Consider the following 19478-nt stretch of genomic DNA (forward strand, 5'->3'; position numbering starts at 1 on the left):
AACAATTTTCAGACTCAAGCTTTCATTTATCTACTTACATGAACATACAAGTATTTGCACAGAAATATTCACATATTGAATACTGTGAATTATGAATATGTTCCTCTAATTCCTGAGATCACCTACATAGCATAAATAAAAAAGGAAAAAAGATGTTTTAATTGTCAAGACAGTTACTCTGGTGCAGTGCTTTTATAGAATCCATTCTCATGAAATTTCAGTTTCAGTTCTTTTTTCAGGTTTTGTGATTTACACTCTTTAACTATATCATAGTCTAAGCATAGCATTGATGATTTACCCTTCTGAAATGAAACAGAAGATGGATGGAAGGTACCTGTAAGTTCAGCCGAACTTGGTTATTATTTTGTTTTGGTTTTTGTTTGTTTGTTTGTTTGTTTGGTGGGGTTTTTTTGCTTTGTTTGGTTTGGTTTGGTTTGGTTTTTGTTTGTTTTCTGAAGACTGCCATTAACAACTAAATTTTTTTTTAACTAAACACCTAATATAAGGAATATGACATTCACTTCTGTTAAGTAACAGTAACTATCTCTTGGGCCACCACATCGTGTGGTTTGTCTTAGAAACAGTCAATTCATTTTAAAATACCTGTTATTCCTTAGGGTTCATTCCCAGATGAATAGTCCCAGATTAACAAGACATGCACAGAGAAAACTGAAGCTGTTAAACAAAAAATCATACTCACCAATCTCTATAGGCCTGGACCATATTGTTTTAAAATTATAAATGAGGAATAGCCAAGCTTGGAGAAATAAACAGAAAGTGACCTCTGGAATGTACTGTTTACTAATAGTTTCTCTGTCAAAGATTTGCAAAGAAGTTCTCAGCAAGTTGTTTCACTTTTCTGGTTTTCTTTCTCTGGAGAGCGCTAATAATAAACCTTGACCATTCTCATGTGTGTGAAATATATTTTTCAAACAATATTTCTGTGACGTTTATAATGAATGCATAAAGACCTCATAAAAAACACACAGAAAATGTGGTTGACTTGTTCTTTCCAAGAAAAGAAAACCATGCCTCTGTTTCTTGCTGCCATAGTACCTATTACCTATTTGCTTACAGAACCAGCTTGTGACCAGTGTGATCTGGGTACTTAATGGTGTTGTACATATTTTTAATGGTGTTCTCAGCACCAAAGGTCCTGACTCTGCATGAGAGAGCATTAGATAATCAACTGTACTTCCCCTGAAAAGTGTGCAGACATTTAGCAGCATGACAGTCATTGACATTAATGGGATTTGGATGGCTAAATAACACTGCACTGACTCAAATACATATTCCTCACACACTCCAAAGTCATGGCAGTATTTTTTATGGGGACAATAGAAAGTGGATGGTAAATAACACTTCCTGAAGAATTATTAGTTCTTGGTTCAATAAAATATTTTTCACCTTTCAAGAATTTAGGACAATTTGTATGACTGAATTTTCAGATGTAGTAGGAACGCACTTGGCACAAGTGAAGAACAGTCAAAAGCATAACAATGTAACAGAACAATATCTTGGGGATGCTTCATGTGGCAAGGTTTTGTGACACATCATTTCCAGAAAACAGGGTGACATTTATATGACCTAATAATATCCATCTAAAAGCTGAGCTTCTGAATAAAAGGAGACAAAAAAAAAAAAAAAAAAAAAGGAGGAAGAAAAGAAAGCTGCTTCTGCTTGTTTGAGCAAAAGATCTAGAGTCTCTATCAATTCACCATGAATTTTATAAATTATCATTAGAAAAATAGTCTAACTGTATGGAGAACCTTCAATTAGACACTGATGTATCAAAAATTAAGCCACTTTTATTTGTAATAATATTTTTGCTTAATATAAAAAAAATAGAAAAATTATACTTTTCAAAATTCATTCCTCTCCAGTCTTTATTTTAAGGTGTAGCAAAAGCATGAGAAGTCACTATGAAAGTCTGAAATCATGACACGTGTCTTGGTACCACAGTGCCAGTGAGACTTAATTCTTACTCTGAACACATTTTACTGATTTACAGAGTGTCATTTTTCTTCCACAAAGGGAAGAGCATTGTTTAGTCCACTAGAAGACACAGACACTTCTTGGTGTCATTGAAAATCAAGTTTTTGAGCAGGTTGTACTGTGAAGAGACTAATATACATCAAAAGACTCCCACAGGCTGCTGAAAGTGTTAAGACAGTGTCCTTGGCCTGTTTATGATTTACAGGAGGCACAAGTGTGGCTTGGGGATTAGGTAGAGAGGCATGGCATGTGCAGATCTTAAGTTGTCAATTAGCATCATTGAATCAGTAGGAGAAACTTCAAGGGCATATTTGTATTGCAAAAGAAAGGATTAAAATAGATAGTCTCTACTGACTATCTCCTAAGATGTACCATATGTCTGTGATTCATGACACTTGAACAATCACATTTAAACACTTTGATCAAATCATGTCCAGGTTTTACTTATATTTAAGTGATTGAGAAGTACTGCCCAGAATTAATAAACTATGTGATAATTATTAATTAACTGGTATTTGTAATGACATTTACTTATTTTTTGATGGAGTTGATTGCATGTCACTAACCACAGAGAGAAAGGGAAGCTTCCACAAGCTACCTATTGTCTATCAGTCACTGTTGGCCTTTCTTAAGGTATCTTTTACAGACTCCATATTCCACACAGATCTTGCCTGCATGCAGAGCTATTATCAAGGGAAAATGTTTGAAAATGCTTCTGAATTTGTTGCAGTGGGGATTTCTGCAACATGTATAGCCAGCAAGACCCATGGAAAGAAATAGGGACCGATTCTTGATAGACGTTTCTGAGATCTTTATTCTCCAGCCACATGGCCAGGGTCCTTCCAAAGAACTGAGCAATCATGGGACAACCAGGATCCTCCCTGGGCAGAGGAACACAAAACAACCAATGGGGAACAGGATTAGGGCACATGTGACCAGAGAGCAGGGAGAACCCATAGGCTGTGCCTCTACTCCAGGGTCCGCACCCCCCAGACCCCACACCAGGGGGGAGGAACCCCAACACTTCACCCTTTTGTTTTAACTAAAAGAGATTTAAAACTTAACGTTGAGAACAACTGGATAAACATAAGATAACAAGAACAGTTTCAAAACAAAACAAGCCGCTCTCCTGAGTCTCTAAATGTCCAAACAGATTTTTTCTCTGGAACATCTTAGGGCTGGCAGAAGGGAGACAGGACTCTCTGAGCATGTTTTGTGGGGAAACTGAGGCAGGAGAGGGTTTCTTCCATTTGTACCTGTTGGAACTCTAAAAAACAATAGTTAATTTCCCCCCCGCCCCTTGTCATCCCCCACTCGCATTGGAAAGGGATTTTTGGGGAAACAATTGGTAAAGGCATGGTTTTGTGAGGGAAACCATGGTGGGAAACTGATAACAGGATGTGGGATAAAAGGGAAAGGTAGGATTGGGAAAGGGAGACTGTATGGGTTGCTTATAATGGGCATATTGTCTGACATGGCTACAATTTGCAGCATATATACTGCCTTTCACAGAAACACCACCAGGCCCGGTAACATTTGCTGCTTGCCGGCCTTTCCCTCCTTGTATAATCTTAAACTCTACTACTTCTCCGTCTCCTAAGTTTGGGATATATTTTTTGGGGTTATTCTTCATAATGGCAGTATGATGAACGAATATGTCTTCCTTGTTGTCACATCTCATTATAACACCGTAATTTTGTTTAACATTATGCCATTTTACTATTCCTAAAACCTTAGCTACAATAATTTTTTCTTTTTTCTGTGTCGCTGCTGTTTTCTGTTTCACTGTGTTCTTGCTTTCACTTTCGCTTTTGCTTGCTCCCACGTTGGAGCTGCTGGAGCTGCCAGGGCTGCCCATGTCTGCGTGCTCTCACTGCGGAGTCTCGACTTCTTGGGGTCGCATTCACGGCCGGCCAGGCCGGGCCAGGCTGCACTGCTCAGCTCCTTGCGTGCCGCCTCTGGTCACAGCTGCCCTGCCGCTGCCTGGCGTCGCACCCACGTCTCGACTGGGCTTCCGCAACGCGGCCCCCCACACCCTGCAAACGACTCCGTTCTGGTGCGTGTTTTGGCTATGTGTGGCTCTGCTCCACCACCATCGCTGCCGGCCGCCGCGCTGACCCTCTTGGCTGGGAGTTCACGGGGCTCGCTCCACCACGTGCTGCGCGGGGCCAGGCAGGCACCGCCGGGTCACACCACTCCCACCGAGCCTGGCTCTGCCACCAACACTGCAGCTGGCACTGGCTCGCCCGCATGCGGGAACTGCCTTGCCGCCGCCCGCAGCACACTTGGTGCACATGGCCAAGGTCGCGTGGTCCCTGAGGCACATTTCCCTTCTCAAGACACAGCTGATATTGTTCAACAGTCTCCATAATTAGATAATATTCACGGAAATTTCTTCCATCGGCATGTATTTTGACTCAGAAATTAACTGTGTCCAAACATTCTTCCAAAAGTCTTTGGTAAGAATCAAGTCCCAAGAAATGTAGAAAAAATTTTTAAACAACCATGCCAGGAAGTGTCTTAGTTCTTTTTGAGATTGAATTAAGCTAAAATTTATGTATTGCTGTTCAAGAATCTTTTCAAGTTTAAGATAAATGTCCCTTTGTGGCTCAGAGATCCAAGAGTCTTTCCACAGTTCCTCCATAGTTTATGGAACAGCAAAACAAAAGCAAGATCCAGAAAGTTTCTTTACTCACAAATTTTTGGGGATTTTCAAAATCTTGATTGTTTCACAGTTGCTGACTCCAGGGACTTAGTATGTTGCCCATTGTTGCATATGTATCCCCCATTTGTTGCAGTGGGGATTTCTGCAACATGTATAGCTAGCGAGGCCCATGGAAAGAAATAGGGACTGATTCTTGATAGATGTTTCAGAGATCTTTATTTTCCAGCCACATGGCCGGGGGACTGCTGAAGAACTGAGCAGTCATGGGACAACCAGGATCCTCCCCGGGCAGGGGAACACAAAATAACCAATGGGGAACAGGATTAGGGTACATGTGACCAGAGAACCCGTAGGCTGTACCCCTCCTCCAGGGTCCCCTCCCCCCAGACCCCATGCCAGGGGGGAGGAACCCCAACATGAGTTAAATAAATACTTCTCAAGTCATATGTAGCCTGTAGAGCAAGTCAGTGGATTTTTCTCTGGCAATGTCAAGTGAAAGACTTGCAAAGGCAAATAACAAACATTTCCATTTAATGTCACATTTTTTGGATCAGAGACTAGCCCAGCTCCATTGCTACATTTTGGGGAATTTTTCATCTTTGAGTAGTAAGATCAACAAATTTATTTTCAAAAATAAACTAAAGAATGGTTTTCTGTGATAAGAAGAAATTGTTGTGTTAAGAAGTAACATTTCTCTAATTTGAGTTAAAGGTGGCATGTGATAGTACTTTAAAATCCATGTAAATAATCTAGTATTATTTTTTACTTGATTTTCTCTCTTTGTTTATGGTATTGAATTATTTTGGTCCAGGAGAGACAGTTATGCATAAACAACCATTCTGTGATGAATTATATACCTTAAAGTAAAGTATCTTTCATGAATAGCAGCAATACAACACAATGATTTATAGTTCTCCTCAGGGAAATAAAGGTGCAAAGATTAATGAAGGGGGGTTGAGTGCAACAAAATTTAAAACATATTTAAATACTTCCTCCTATAAATTCAGCATCAGAAAGTTATGTGAGGTTTTTCACAAGAACAAAAGCCGGTGTCAGCTAACGTACAGGGATATAGTGCTTTAAAGTTGTCTTGTACCCAATTTCCATTTTATTCTTACTAAGAGTAGTAACTGCAGTGTTAAAAAAAAAAAGGCAAAAACATCTGCAAAATACCAAACACACAAGAAAAAAATCAACCAAATAAAATTACAAAATCACAACAAACCACAGAGTTGTGTGTAATGATGTGATGGTGCACTCTTCCTTCCTCACATATGATTTCAAAAATTGCCATTAGCCCTTGGCCTTTATGCAGTGAGTTGGGCAGTGGAGCATTTCTTGACTGCAGCAGGAACTCTTGCACAGCCAAGATGGAGCAGCACCGGCCATACCATGGACTCCAGTTTCCTGGCCAAAGTGGGGAACAAAAGAGGGAAGAATCCATCATTGCCTGACAGTCTTGGAACATTCGTAGCTTGAGTGTAATAGAAATTTGAGAATTCCAGGATGGAAATTTGCTGATGTCCAAAGTCAAGGGTCTCTCAGCTGTATAAACAGCAATCCTAAGTGAGGCCCTTTGAGCTCTTCTGAACTGCAAGCAGCTGCACCAGCACCTCCCTCTGAGTGGGACTCCTCTCAGAGCCAGTGAACTCACAAGCTTGTGAAGTTCAGAGGACCATCACCAAAAGCTGACAAGAGGTCCCAGGCCAGCACCCCCCACTCTTTGAGGCTCAACCCTCACCTGTTTAGAAATGCCAAGTTATTAGATGTGAGTATTTTATTGAACTAGAGGGGAATTTTTAACAGGCATTTAACTTTGTGTCTGTGAAAGCATGTGTGAATTGATTTAGATATATTATACCAAGTTGCCATCTTGGATCTATAATTAAGATACTGCGGTGATTACAGTAAATCCTATTGACTGACTTTGTAAATGTTAAACTAGTCAATGATTAAGTGCTGTAAAGTCCTGTGATCCATCTTAAAACTGATCCACATTAATAAATCCACTGAAGAAACCTCAGACTGCTGCTAGATCAGAAACTGTGTAAAAATCCCATCTGTGCTGAACTGTGCTGATACTTTTCAGCATCATACTAAAATCACTTTTTGGGGATATCTCAGGCAGTGACTGTTTAGGTGATCTTAAATTGATATTCCTCTGTATGCTTCATCCTATCAACAGAGAAAACCTTGCCATCCAGCTCTGTTCAGTAGTGTTTCCCAAATTGTTATTAAACCTGCTTTTGCTAATCCTTTGATGGTGATTCTTTAAGTGACCTCAACACTCATTAATGACAGATGGTAGAAACATATTTTAAAATAATATTTTCTTTTAACTAATTCTTTAGTGTTTTATCAAACACATCCATAAAAAAATTTACTATTTGTTTCCTTTTTGTACAGTGACTAAGAAATTAGGCAAGGTGTATCAATTTCTTTCACATTTTCTTTCACACATTGCCAAAGAAAATATAGAAATAATGGGAGGTGAAAAGAAGAAGGTATGAAAAACAATACACCAACAGACCAACAAAAATAGTCCAAAAAATTGAAGTCACATATCAAAGACATTAGAAATGTCGTATGTTTTCAGGTTTAAAATAAAAGCTCATTTATTCTTGATGTCTAATATTTTTTTGAAAAATCACAAAATCATAAAATTATTTTGATATAAACGAACCCTTAAAGATCGCATAATCCACATATTTACATTTTTCACTAGATCAAGTTGCTCAAAGTCTTTTGTAACCTGACTTGGGACACTGCAAATTATGAGGCATCTGCAGCTTCTTTGAACAACCTGTTCCAGTGTCTCACCATCCCCTTCATAAAGGCTCTTTTAGTTTAAAATCAGTCCCCCTTGTCTTGTTACTGCAGACAATGTCAAAAAGTCTCTATCTCATTTTGTTATAATCCCCCCTTATATACTGGAAAGCTATATCAAAGTCTTCACACAACTTTGACTTTTGCAGGCTGAGCAATCCCAACTCCTTCAGCCTGTCTTCATAGAAGGGGTGCTCCAGCCCTCTGGTCATTTTAATTGCTCTCCTCCAGACCCGCTCCTCCTGTGCTGGGGACCCCAGAGCTAAACACAGTACTCTGAGGGGGTTTCACGAGGGCAAAGTACAGGGGCAAAACCACCTCACTTGACCTTGGCTACATTTCTTTCTGGGCTGCAAGTGTACATTATGTCCAGATTTTCAACTCCCAGATCCCAAGTGCCTGCAGGACTGCTCTTAATCTATACTTCCTCCAGATTGTATCGATATTGAGGATTACCTGGACCCAAGTGCAGGACCTTGCTCTTGGTCTTGTTGAACTTTGTGATGCTAATGCTGATTCAGAGGCAGAAAGAAAGTAAAAATACTTTCTCTTAGAATTTATAGTCTCTGAGCAAGCACACTGTCCATGGACAGTAAATTCTACCTCAGTGCCAAAGAGATCTGCACATGTATTATCAGAGGGCAAAAAATTCCAAAAATTAATAGATTAATTCAAAACTACTAGACAAATTATGTTCCTTGAAATAATGAAATAATGCATCAAGCAATAAGTAGAAATATGTGTGTTTGTGTGCATATGTGTATCTATCTATATGAATACCTAAGTACATATATCAACACATAACTCACATGTATGGATATGTTTTGTATTTGCATCTCTGCAGATATATGTGTTCTTACACTGAGTGAGATGTCTTATCTTCATTCACAGACTAGTATTTTATAGGTCCATATGTAAAAATCTCATTGTTTGGATGTGGGTCCTGGAACTTTGCAGGAGTAGTGATCCTTCCTTTTGCTTAATGTAAATCATCTCTGTCCTAAAACAGTATTCTTCATTCCTCATTTGACTCTAAGGGTGAGCAAAACCGATCTTACCTTCCCTACCTTTCTCACAGCAATCCATCCTTGTCCAAAGCCAGCAGAAGGCCTGTATTTACAGATGTTTTAATTCTGTGTGGGCTCTTGCGCTCTGTGTTAGACAACTTCCAGAATGCCTAAGAGTGAGCAACTTGTCTTTAAATCACTCCTGGTAGGACTGTGCCCCAAATGAACTTGCCTGCATAATCAGAAGGCACCTATATACAAAGCATTTTACTTGTGAGCTTTATAACTAATCAAATCTTGTACAGTCATATGGATTTGCTTGTATGTAAATCTTTCCCCTGATTTAGCAAAATCCTAGTGGAACAGACAGTCCTTGGACTGATGTGATGATATATGGACTGGCTTATCAATCTGAATCTTAGCCAAGTGCCTGTTTGCTTGCACTTCACATCTTAAACATTTTATAGCAGAGAGCAGTAAATTTCTTTTGGCATGTTTAAAAAGGGGCATAATTTATGTAAGAAGGAGTCAGCTCTAATACATGTACCTCTGAGTATAGGAACCATATGCGAATGTGACTTCATTTATGTATAGTTATCTCTGGCCTTTCCCAGGAAAGGAGCATTCTCAGACTAAGAAGACAGTGGGAAAGTGAAAATGCAAGGCAGAAGCAGAGGTACTCATCCCTGGAGAGAGTCTCCGAAAGGTCTAAGGAAGTCAGGTCAGACCATAAATCATGAGCATAAGACAGAACAAAAACTGTGCCCCATTGGTATATGTGTGATTAGTGGAGTGGGCAGATGCTGGGGCATGAAAATGTAGGGAAAAAAAAGCATGGAGAACTGAAGAAGCCCTCCAGGAAGGACTGTTATGTGGGTTCTTGTTTTTACATAATACATGTTTTCTGGAGCAGTGCTTTGAGCACTGTTTGAAGGAAGTTGCTAGGCTGGTATATCTCTGCATAGCAGGAGGTTTCCTGAAGCAGGACACTGAGAAGATAGAGTAGACAAAGATGTTTTAGTACCAGGAAAGAATTTGGAAGAGAATTTTAGTATCAGATAACTACACTGGACAGCCATGTGACTGCATGGTATTTTGGAAGAAGCAGATGGCATGGTTTTGTGGAGAGAAAATAAAGGCCAAATACCAAAACAAGGAGGAGAAAGCAGAATGAGAGCTCAAGCTTCTCCTTGAAGCCCACAGTTTCTACATGTTACAGACACAAGCCATTAGGGGCATGCAAGCAAAGCAAAGAATTAGATGCTGATGGATAAGAAGTCAGGTCTCTAGTATCAGATAGGACATGATGGACAGAAGAAAGGTCACCACTTAGAGTTAATAAAGCCTGCTTTGTTATTCTGCAGAGTTTTTTAGGATTTCAGGTTTGTTTCAGGTTGTTCCATTTTCAATACTGTGTGGGCAAAGTCTGGGACACTTTAAATTGGTGCAACAAACTAACTCTGGGTCATTCACACTTCAGAAATCATCAGGAATTAACTAATCAAGTAGCAAAGACAATTGCTGACCACAAAGTCTATTTGTTATTCTTCATTTTCTCTCTTGCTCTTCTTTCTTCCTTTTTTGATCAGGAATATTATTGCATACCTCAAATGATTTTCCTAAAAACTCTCCCTTTTTCCTGAAAAAAAAATCCCAGTGGATTGAATTCAAGAAAATTCAGAAAATTTGTGGTCAAGAAAGCAGCATTAATTTCTACATCAGCCTCAAAATTTTTCTGAAAAATTTTCTAAATCAGAGGTTGTGTATTGCTGAGAAAGAGAGAAAATAATAGACAAATCACTCTGAAATAGAGAAGCAACTGTCCTGAATATTTGAAATATTTTGATTTGTTTAAGACTCTTGTTTCTGCCTGAAAATTTAGTTATTACATTTCCAGTTTGACTTCAGCATAGGTTGCTATTTAAACATCATATGCTTAAAAATTTGACAATTTAAAAGCCCCACTGACAGAAAATGACATCTCTTCATCAACTCAGTGAGACTTTATCAGCAGGCATGATACACCAAATTGGGCAGTGTTAGTAGCAGATCAGGAAAATTCATCAGTATTCAGGTCATAAATTGTACAGTTGCTTTTTGTGCATTTTTGAGTGATATTGGAAGATAGTGCTTGAGTGATTATGTTACAAGGGTTACATTTAGATGTCACTTTTTTCCCAAAATTCATCTTGAAATTACAGATACAAAAATGAAGTGGCCATAAATGAATTTTGCAATTGTCATCCATTTACTTGCAGAAGCATGGTTTGTATATATTAGTTATGCACAGTCATGTGCAAAAATTTGTACGTGCTTATTCTAATGGGAGATATGAAATCTTTAAAGCTTGAGAGCATCTTCTTAAAGGACAAATATTCACATTATGAGATGCCATTTTCTTCACACAGAATACCAATTTGGAATTCAAGCACAACACATTCAAATATTATTTATTTAATTTAAACTCCGATTTCCAGAGTCACGTGCTTAGGATCATACATTCAAAATAATAATGTTATTTTCAGAAGTTAGAAGGAGCTAGAGACATTCAAAGTTTCCTAAAATCATGTTCTTTTGCAACCACATCCAGTTTTATGTATTTGCATTTAAAGAGACTGGAATTAAATTAATAAGGAGCATTTGCTAATTAAGAAAAAAAAGGCATAGTATATAATTTTATGAGTGCTTTCCACTAGTTGAAACCTGTGAATTGTTTACCAGCTGCACCAAGATTATTACCATTTTGTGAATGATGAAAAACATCTAATGGGGGAAAAAGAACTGAAGATTGCTTTCAGTAACATAAAAGATATCACCTCTGGTACATGTTTTCAGATATGTAATTCAGTACAATTATTTCTTGCAACCTGTACTATCATGCATAAAATTACTGTCTTTCCCAATCATGGGTTAGTGTTTGCTCTCTTTATGTAAATGATATCACCACTTCCAGCATTTTCAACAGTACTGAACAATGAGATCACATTCTTTAGATTCTTGGATGAATATGTCCACTAAACATGAATTTCCTTTTCTGAAAGCATGTATAACTTCTGCAATTTTGTGTATATATTGGGTTCAATTATGTTTACTTTTTTTACATTATTCTGTATCCACATAATGGAAGCCCATAGGTTGAAATGATTCCTAGAAGGCCTGTTAAATATACGGGCGTCTGATTTGTAGGTGGAAATATTAACAAAGAGCCATGATACATCTCTTTGGGAAAAAAAAAAAGCAAAAAAACCCCTCCACATGTTTGTGTATCTTCCTTAGGTTTTGTTATTTTTCTTTTTTTTTTCTGATGTCTTGTATCTTGTACTATCTCTCGCCCACTATTTTCTGTGCATTCACTTCTACACTAAATCTGCCACACCTTTTGCTTTCTCCTCTGAAGAATGTGATAATCACATCATTGTTTGTACATTGCCTTTCTCTGTAAAATTGGACTGTCAGCATGTCATGTTTGACAAAGGGTGATTAATGTGAATAATCCCTTAAAAGCCTTCCAATAACAAAATATTTGGTAATATTGCTAATATAATGAGACATCACTTTAATTGCTTCAAATTATTTGAACAGTTTTGAACCAAACTTTGCCAAGTCATTAATACCATATAAAATTAACCAAAAGTTGGCCTCATATACAGGTCAACAGAACCAGAGCTAATCTCACCTCAGAATTTTATAGCCAAGATCTTTACATATGTTTAATTTTTTAAATGATAAATGCATAAGATAATAGATAAGAATACAATAACTGAAACCTACATGTAGGTGCTATTCTATATTAGGATCTCTGGCAGAATTTTTCCTTAAACTTTCTAGTTTCATAGTTCATTTGGTATTTATGTCTTCATGCCATCAAATAATATTGACTTTCATGTTGAAAAAAATGCAAGAGAAAATTTGCATTAAATTTTGGTGGTTTTTAACGTAATTTAAAGTAAAATATAAAAAATATACCTAGTAACATTTCATTTACATTTTTATTAACATTTTCAGATTTTTACTAAACTTCAACTCATGGTCAAATTTGACTAAAAAAGCCACTACATGTTCTTAGCCATCATAATCTGTAGAGTAATAGATTTTCCTTAGAGCTTTGACCCCTTAGTCTCAGCAGCAGCGCTCAGACGTTGCCTATCTTCCTTTACTTCAGCTCCAAAATGTTAAATTGATTTCACTTAAAGAATCATGATAAGAAAAATATTTCTTTGTTGCTGTAATCTCATCTCAATGCAGTGCTTATCTTGCCAATATTATTTCAACACATATATCTGCCTTTTCATTAAAAAAAATAAAGTAGGATCAATTTCAAAAGAAAAAAAGATGAAGAAAAAGGACATCTCACCAGTTGTTCAATTTTTTAGCTTGGTAGTAATTAATCAACAAAGTGCATAATCTAAATTACTTTACTTTGAGCTTCTTAGTTACTGATAAATAGTTTTATCTCTTTATTCTTTCCAAACAATTTCCTTTATTTCATTGCTAGCCAGGAAAATACAAAAAATAACACTTTCCAAATTTATTTATCCAATACCATCAAATATTACTGAGTTTACAATTGTGGATTTTTTAATCTCAGCACCAAACAATCCTTTTATCAACAAACCTATCACAAACCCTACTTATTTTTGTTTCTGTTTACTAGTAAGTTACAGTGGTCATGAGTCAGCATGTTATTTTAATTAATAATTTTTATAATTATCATCATTATTATTATTATTTTGATGGCAAAGTAATTCAGGGTTTTGTGTAACTTTGATTTGGGTAATTAATTTTTAAAAGTCATTTCACTGAGAATATCAAACCCATCAATTTTAAATTCAAACTGAAGCAAAACAGTAGTCTGTATTTCACAAGGGAGGAAAGACACTTAATGATATTTGTGCAATACAGTTTTGGAAAATATCAAATATTCCAGTTGAAAATAGTTGAAAAACTATCATCTTCCCCTTTCCTTTTCATAGTGCTTATTCTATTTTACATCAAAATTGATAAGATTCAAATAGGTTTCAGCAGCACTTTATATGGACTAAAAAGAAAATCCTGGCAATATCTCATTGTTTAGAGCATAGGAAAAATATCCATATGGTAGTGAAGTTGGCAAGGCTGAAACAGTTATTAGAGGACTTTTTTTCTACATTCTGAAGTTTTCCCAGCAACACTAGTATGGACAGTGCAGCCACATCTATTGTTGTATTCTATTTTCTGCAGCAATTTGGCTTCCATTTCATGACTATGCCATTCATATGAGTCTCTGACACTAACTTGCAACAATCAAGATTAATTAAACCTTTCTTTACTACAAATTTAATTACCTCAACTTTCCAAAATAAAAAGATGGAGATTTATACCACTTTTGTGGGCATTGCAAATTGCATAATAAAGTTTAATTGTTCCCTCAGAGTGCAAGAGTAATACGTATGTCTGAAATTGTAGCAGAGAGTTCATTGAACTCAACAGAAGAGAGAAAAAAAAGTCTCAAGCAGTAGTTCTACTACAACAGTGAATTTAGGCTGTGACACCTTCCTACTCTTAATTATTCAGCATCAATTACCATATCACACTCAGAATCACACATATTACATCTTTTCAATAAGCTTTTCATTTCTCCTTGACCTCCCTAATATTCTGTCCATAAATTGGTAAGGACATTGAGCCTTTGATCTGGCAACGTATTTCATCTTGTGCACAATTTTAAGCACCTGAATAATTCTATTGATTGCTGGATCCAGGCCATCTCTGACTCACCGGAAGACTTAATAGTGATTAAGACACTGAATAATGACCAGGTGGTAAGGACATAGCACCCATCTGACATCTTTCTCCTACATCATTTTTTGAGAATTATTTAAACTATGCCTTAAATTTGTCCTCAAAATAATAAAACACTTGTCAAATAAATAGTGTGAGAATATGATCTTTCAAGTTTGTGAGACAGTGAAATACTAATTTAATAGGGTCCACAGAGAAACTTATAATAAACATGAATATTTTCATCAGGATTAACTGAAACAGACCTTATGTTGTAAAGAATGGATTTTCAAAACCTGTAGAATGCTTGAAAGAAATTAGTTAGGAGGTTAGCCTAATCTCCAGTGAAAAGACCCTTATGCTTAAAAATTATCAAGAGAACTGTATGTTCCTGCTTAGAACTGGCCTAGGGTAAGAAAGGCTATTGGAATGTGAGCCATGATTAAGCCCAACACTGCAGCATTTGTGTGACAGTACTGTCACCAAGACAGCACTGAAGGACTGAAACTAGTGGTTTCAGTGGCAAAATACTAAAAACTTAAAAAAAATAAGTCACCTTTCTCTTTCTTCATACATCTACATATGCAAGTCTATAGCTATCTACACACACAAACATGTAGATATGTGTCTGTCTGCATATGAAGGTATGAAACAAATACTTACACGCACCAGTTTCTTTTTCATAAATCAAAATTATTATCAAATAGAATTGTATGGTTTTAATTCTTCCATGTTTTTAGATGTCCCTAATTATGGAATCATTCTTAAATTTTGATTTTCCATTGAAAATGTGTGTGGCACATTTTCACAAAGAAGAAGAAAAGAAAGAGTTCACTGAACACATATGGATGAGAAATTAAAATTTTTGCATCCAAATATATCACATAAGCCCTTTGCAGGAATGGATTTTGTCTGATGCAAATCATTTGGGACAGCACCAGTTTTCTGTATCCACTTTTGATCAGGAAAAGATATCACAATACATAATGGAAAATTTAATCTGACCTAGGAGATTGAGGATATTGGCATGGAGACTAAAATCCTGAACTTAAAAGCACTGTCATAGCATTTATTTTTTATTTAACTTGGTTCACATTCCACGTGTACATGATTGTTGGTTTGAGTCTTTCAGAAAGTTTAGTTCTAGTTCAGAGAGGTTTTAAATGTGTGTCATAACCTTCTGGTTTTACTCCTGAAAATGGAAAATTGCTACAGTCAATCCACTACAAGGACATATTAAGTATAGCTTTACTCTAATGTAATTCTACACAATAAATATTTATCTTAGCTTTGAAATTGTGGGTGCCAAAGCTATGGAAAATTTGGTCACCAGTGCTAATAAAAGATATAATTTATATCACTAGTATTAACATTTTTATATATTTTTTAAAGTTCAGTTTTACTTTTGTGTAAAAAGTTCTAAAATACAACAGCATAGCTTTGCTTTAAGAGATTTATAAAATTTTGATCCCCAACTCCTTGAAATTTTAACGTCTTCCTGGCTCGAACACCACTGCTTGGCCCACCTAACTACCAACTCATAGACAGAAAACAGAGAGTTTTCCCCTGTTGAAGCAGCTCTGGCTCTTTGAGTGCTGAAGGAGCATTGATGTGTCGTGGAGCAGGGCCTGGTGGAGCACAAAGGGGACCTAAGGGTGCAAACAAAAATTCTTGAGAAGGGCTGAAGGTGGGCTGACAAGACCTGCAGACCTCTCACCTTGTGTATCAAGATGTGCCTGCAATTTCGATATCACGGGCTAGAAGGAAAGTGGTCTCTGCCTGCAATCAGTTTTGAAGGTTTGGAGAGAGTAATTACTCAACATTTTTTTTCAATTTGGAGTGGATGAGGAGCTGTCACAGTAATCCCTGCTTCATTACACAGCACAAAGTTTGGGCACAAACCCACTTGCTGCTCCAGGGATGGGACAGGAGTGGGAAAGACTGAAAAGAAGGATGCATGACTCAGACTTACAGACAACTCCCAGTGAGATTTCAGTCTTGTCAGTAAATGTAAAGTGTAAAAAGAAGGAAGGAAGAGTTTTACCTAATTTTTTTTCCCCTTAAGTGATGTCAGGCTTTCCATTTCCACTGCACCCATTAAGCTGTCATGTGTAATGTGGACTTGAATATATTTTCTTGCAATTTATTAATTCTTTGAAAGAATAAGTTTTCTTTTCAGAGAAATGATGGCTATCCACGTAAGGAAGTTTTTGATGAGCGGTGTGAAAGAAAGTCCTAAATAACTATTTGCAAGTATTTGTTCACAAAAGTGATTGGTTTTTGCAACAACTCCAAAATTCTACTCAGTAGTTTTTTCACAAACTGCAAATTTCAAAATATAACGGCGAGTTTTATTCTATGAAAAAGTTCACGTAAAATAAGAGTTTCTAAGTTGCTTTCATGCTGGTTTTACATGCCGTTTCTTAACAGAAATGGTCTCAATCAATCCCCTAGAAATGTCTTTAATTTTCTTCTTGTCTTTTTAACAAATTTCTTATTATGGTATAAATGTGATTTACATAAGTGATGACATGAGTCATCAATGTGTCCTTGTACTAAAGATGGCTAAGGTGTCTTGGGCTGCAAAAGGCGTTGTGTTGCCAGCAGGATGAGGGAGGTGACCCATTCTCTCTTCTCAGTGATGATGAGGCTGCACCTGGAGTACTGTGTCCAGAGCTGGCTTCCCCATAGCATACTGAACATATGGGAGGGAGACCAATGAAGGGATACAAACAGAATAAAGGGACTGGAGCGTTTCACTGAAGAGGAAAGGCTGAGAGTTAGGATTGTTCAGCACAGAGAAGGGCATGCTCAGGAGTAACTTAACTAAAAAGGAGAGAGCCAGGCTTTCTTCAGTGGTGTCCAAGTGACAGGACCAGAGGAGATGGGTACTCATTGAAACACAGGAGGCTCCCTATGAACCAGTTATATTTTCACTGTGAGCCTGAATGTAGCACTGGCACAGATTGCCCAGACAGTGGACTCTCCATCCTTGAAGATACTAAAAAGTTCTCTGTGGTACTGGCAGCTGTCTTTGGGTGGCCCTGCTTGGGTAGAGGGCTTGGACCAGAGTTTCTCCAGAGATCCCTTCCAGACTCAATTATTTGATGATCACATCTTAAATAACCAAAGTTATTGGTGGCATAAATAATTTTAAAATACTGCATAACGTTGCAACATAAGTCTCTGTCTTGGGGTGACTTTATGATGTGTATCCCATACTGCTGGCCTATGCCCAGAAATTAATTTTGTGCCTTTCTATGCCTTTAAACTGAGCCTGAGAGGGGGAAGGAAAAACTGAGCAAAACTTTTTCAAAGCAGCTTGCAGCTTGTTCAAGGTCACACAGAGATAGAGACTTTTTTTTTTTCCAGCTGCAGCAGGGGAGGGAGGAGGCAGGCACCCAGCTTGCTGCTTTCCAGTCAGCTTTTGGCCAGTTTTTCAGTTTCCTTTTCTCCAAAGAGAGGCTGAGAGTTGAACTTTTTTTTCCCCTTCCCTGGACTTTCGGATTTCTCCCTTTTCTGCTGGACTGCAGAACACATTGGGAGGACTTTCCACCAGGCACAGAGGGCCTGGCCCTGGGCCAAGCCCCAGCTCTGAGGAGACCAAAGGGAGGACTCTAACACTTTCCCAGGTTTCTTCTCCACAGTGAACGATTTTATTATTTAGCATTATTTTCCTTTTCCCGTGTGTTTGTTAAATAAATAGTTTTTATGTCCTTCACTTTCCTTCGAGATGTCATAGGTTAGCAAGCATAGTCCCGGAAGGGACGTCCTTGCTAAGGGGTGCTTACAGCTTCCTCTGGGAACTGATAGAACCTATCAGCTGGCCAGTTTGAATATGGACAATTCTTTAAGCCACTTAAAGTTGTGACCGCCTCTGTGATCCACATTTAAGAATAGGCAAACTCCCCCTCCAAGCTCTCTCTCGTTTCCGGCGCTGGGACAGGTGGCTGCGGGCCCCGTGTGGGGGCCAGCGGGCCCGGCCAGGCCCTGCTTGGGCCAGGCCGGGCCGGGCCACGGCCATCCTGGAGCCATGGACCTGTTCCAGCCATGGAACCCCCCCCACTGCCTTGCCGTGGGCAGCCAGAGTGGCTCGGCTCTCCCCCCTCTCCACTGCGATGAGAAAAATTCAACATTCCAGCTGCAAAGCTGCAAGGCCGAGGTGAGAGTAACCCTTTTATTGCTGTGAAGAGCTGAAAACCTGAGGGAAGAGAGAGAGGAGATGCTTAAAGCTGGAATTCTGTTGTGAAGCTATGATATATCAGAGTATCCTGTTGTAATTTCATGAAGATATGGGGGGTGGAGTGTTCAACTCGTAAGCAAAAGCACCTGCGCTGAGATAGGCAGATGCTGACGCAGCTGTAATTTCATGAGAAGTTTGGACAGGGAGAGATGGAAGTGATGAGGACTTTTGCTCCAAACAGGAAAGGAGGAAACCTCAGTCCCTAGAGATGAACCAGATGAGGACTTTTGCTCCAAATGGGAAAGGAGAAAACCTCAGTTCCTAGAGATGCTCCCAGAGATAGTCCTAACGATGAAGATGATGAAGACCCTTTGCTCCCAGGGAAGGAGAAGGGCCTCTGTTTTTGTTTCTGAACGGCTCAACCTTAAAATTGTACCCCAAAAAACTTCAAGAGTGGACCCTCGAAAGCAGTTGCGGGAAAAGCTGCAAGTCGGGGGAAGGGACTCACATGCAGGCAGAGAGACTCCTCTTCCTAAATGGACTGAACAATATTTGGAAGTGGGCGGCTGTCTTGTTGTGATAATGTTTTCATAGCATGAGCAAGAAGAGACTTCTCTTTCTAAATGGACTGAACAAGGTTATTATGGAAGTGGTAAACAGACTGAACATCTTAAGGGTTGTCTTTTTACATTGTCAGTGGGAGAAGGGAGGAAGGTGGGGGGAGGAGGAGAGTTCTGAAGGTGGTATAATTTTTTTTTCTTCTTTTAGGTCTATTAATAAAGTTCTTTATATTCTTTCAAGTTTGGTGCCTGTTTTGCATTTCTCCTAATTCTTATCTCACAGCAGATAAACAGTAATGAGTATTTTGGACCAAACCACTACACTAAATTGGTGTTTCTGCCCGGTTACAAACCGAACCCGCGACACGAGGAAAATTTATTTTTTCCTGAACCTGGTGGGGGAGGGGTGGTGACCTGCCTTCTCTCAGAGGATATATTTCTAAATTTGGCCAAACCAGCACAGTGTTGAAGATTTTTTTCTG

At 38.2% G+C, this 19478-nt stretch overlaps 1 long non-coding RNA gene across 1 annotated transcript in view; it reads right to left on the reverse strand.

Moving 5' to 3' along the window:
* Positions 1-3545: 3545 nt before the first annotated feature.
* The window catches only part of LOC121664641, a 35090-nt gene continuing 19157 nt past the window's right edge, over positions 3546-19478 (reverse strand). Inside the window, exon 2 of the long non-coding RNA XR_006016062.1 lies at positions 3546-6067. This is a non-coding gene — a long non-coding RNA (uncharacterized LOC121664641). The remainder of the gene's footprint in view (positions 6068-19478) is intronic.

This window comes from Corvus kubaryi, unplaced genomic scaffold (assembly GCF_017639235.1).
Source record: "Corvus kubaryi isolate FWS band 111438036 unplaced genomic scaffold, C.kubaryi_AGA036_p1.0 37302, whole genome shotgun sequence".
In the NCBI taxonomy this organism is placed as follows: domain Eukaryota; kingdom Metazoa; phylum Chordata; class Aves; order Passeriformes; family Corvidae; genus Corvus; species Corvus kubaryi.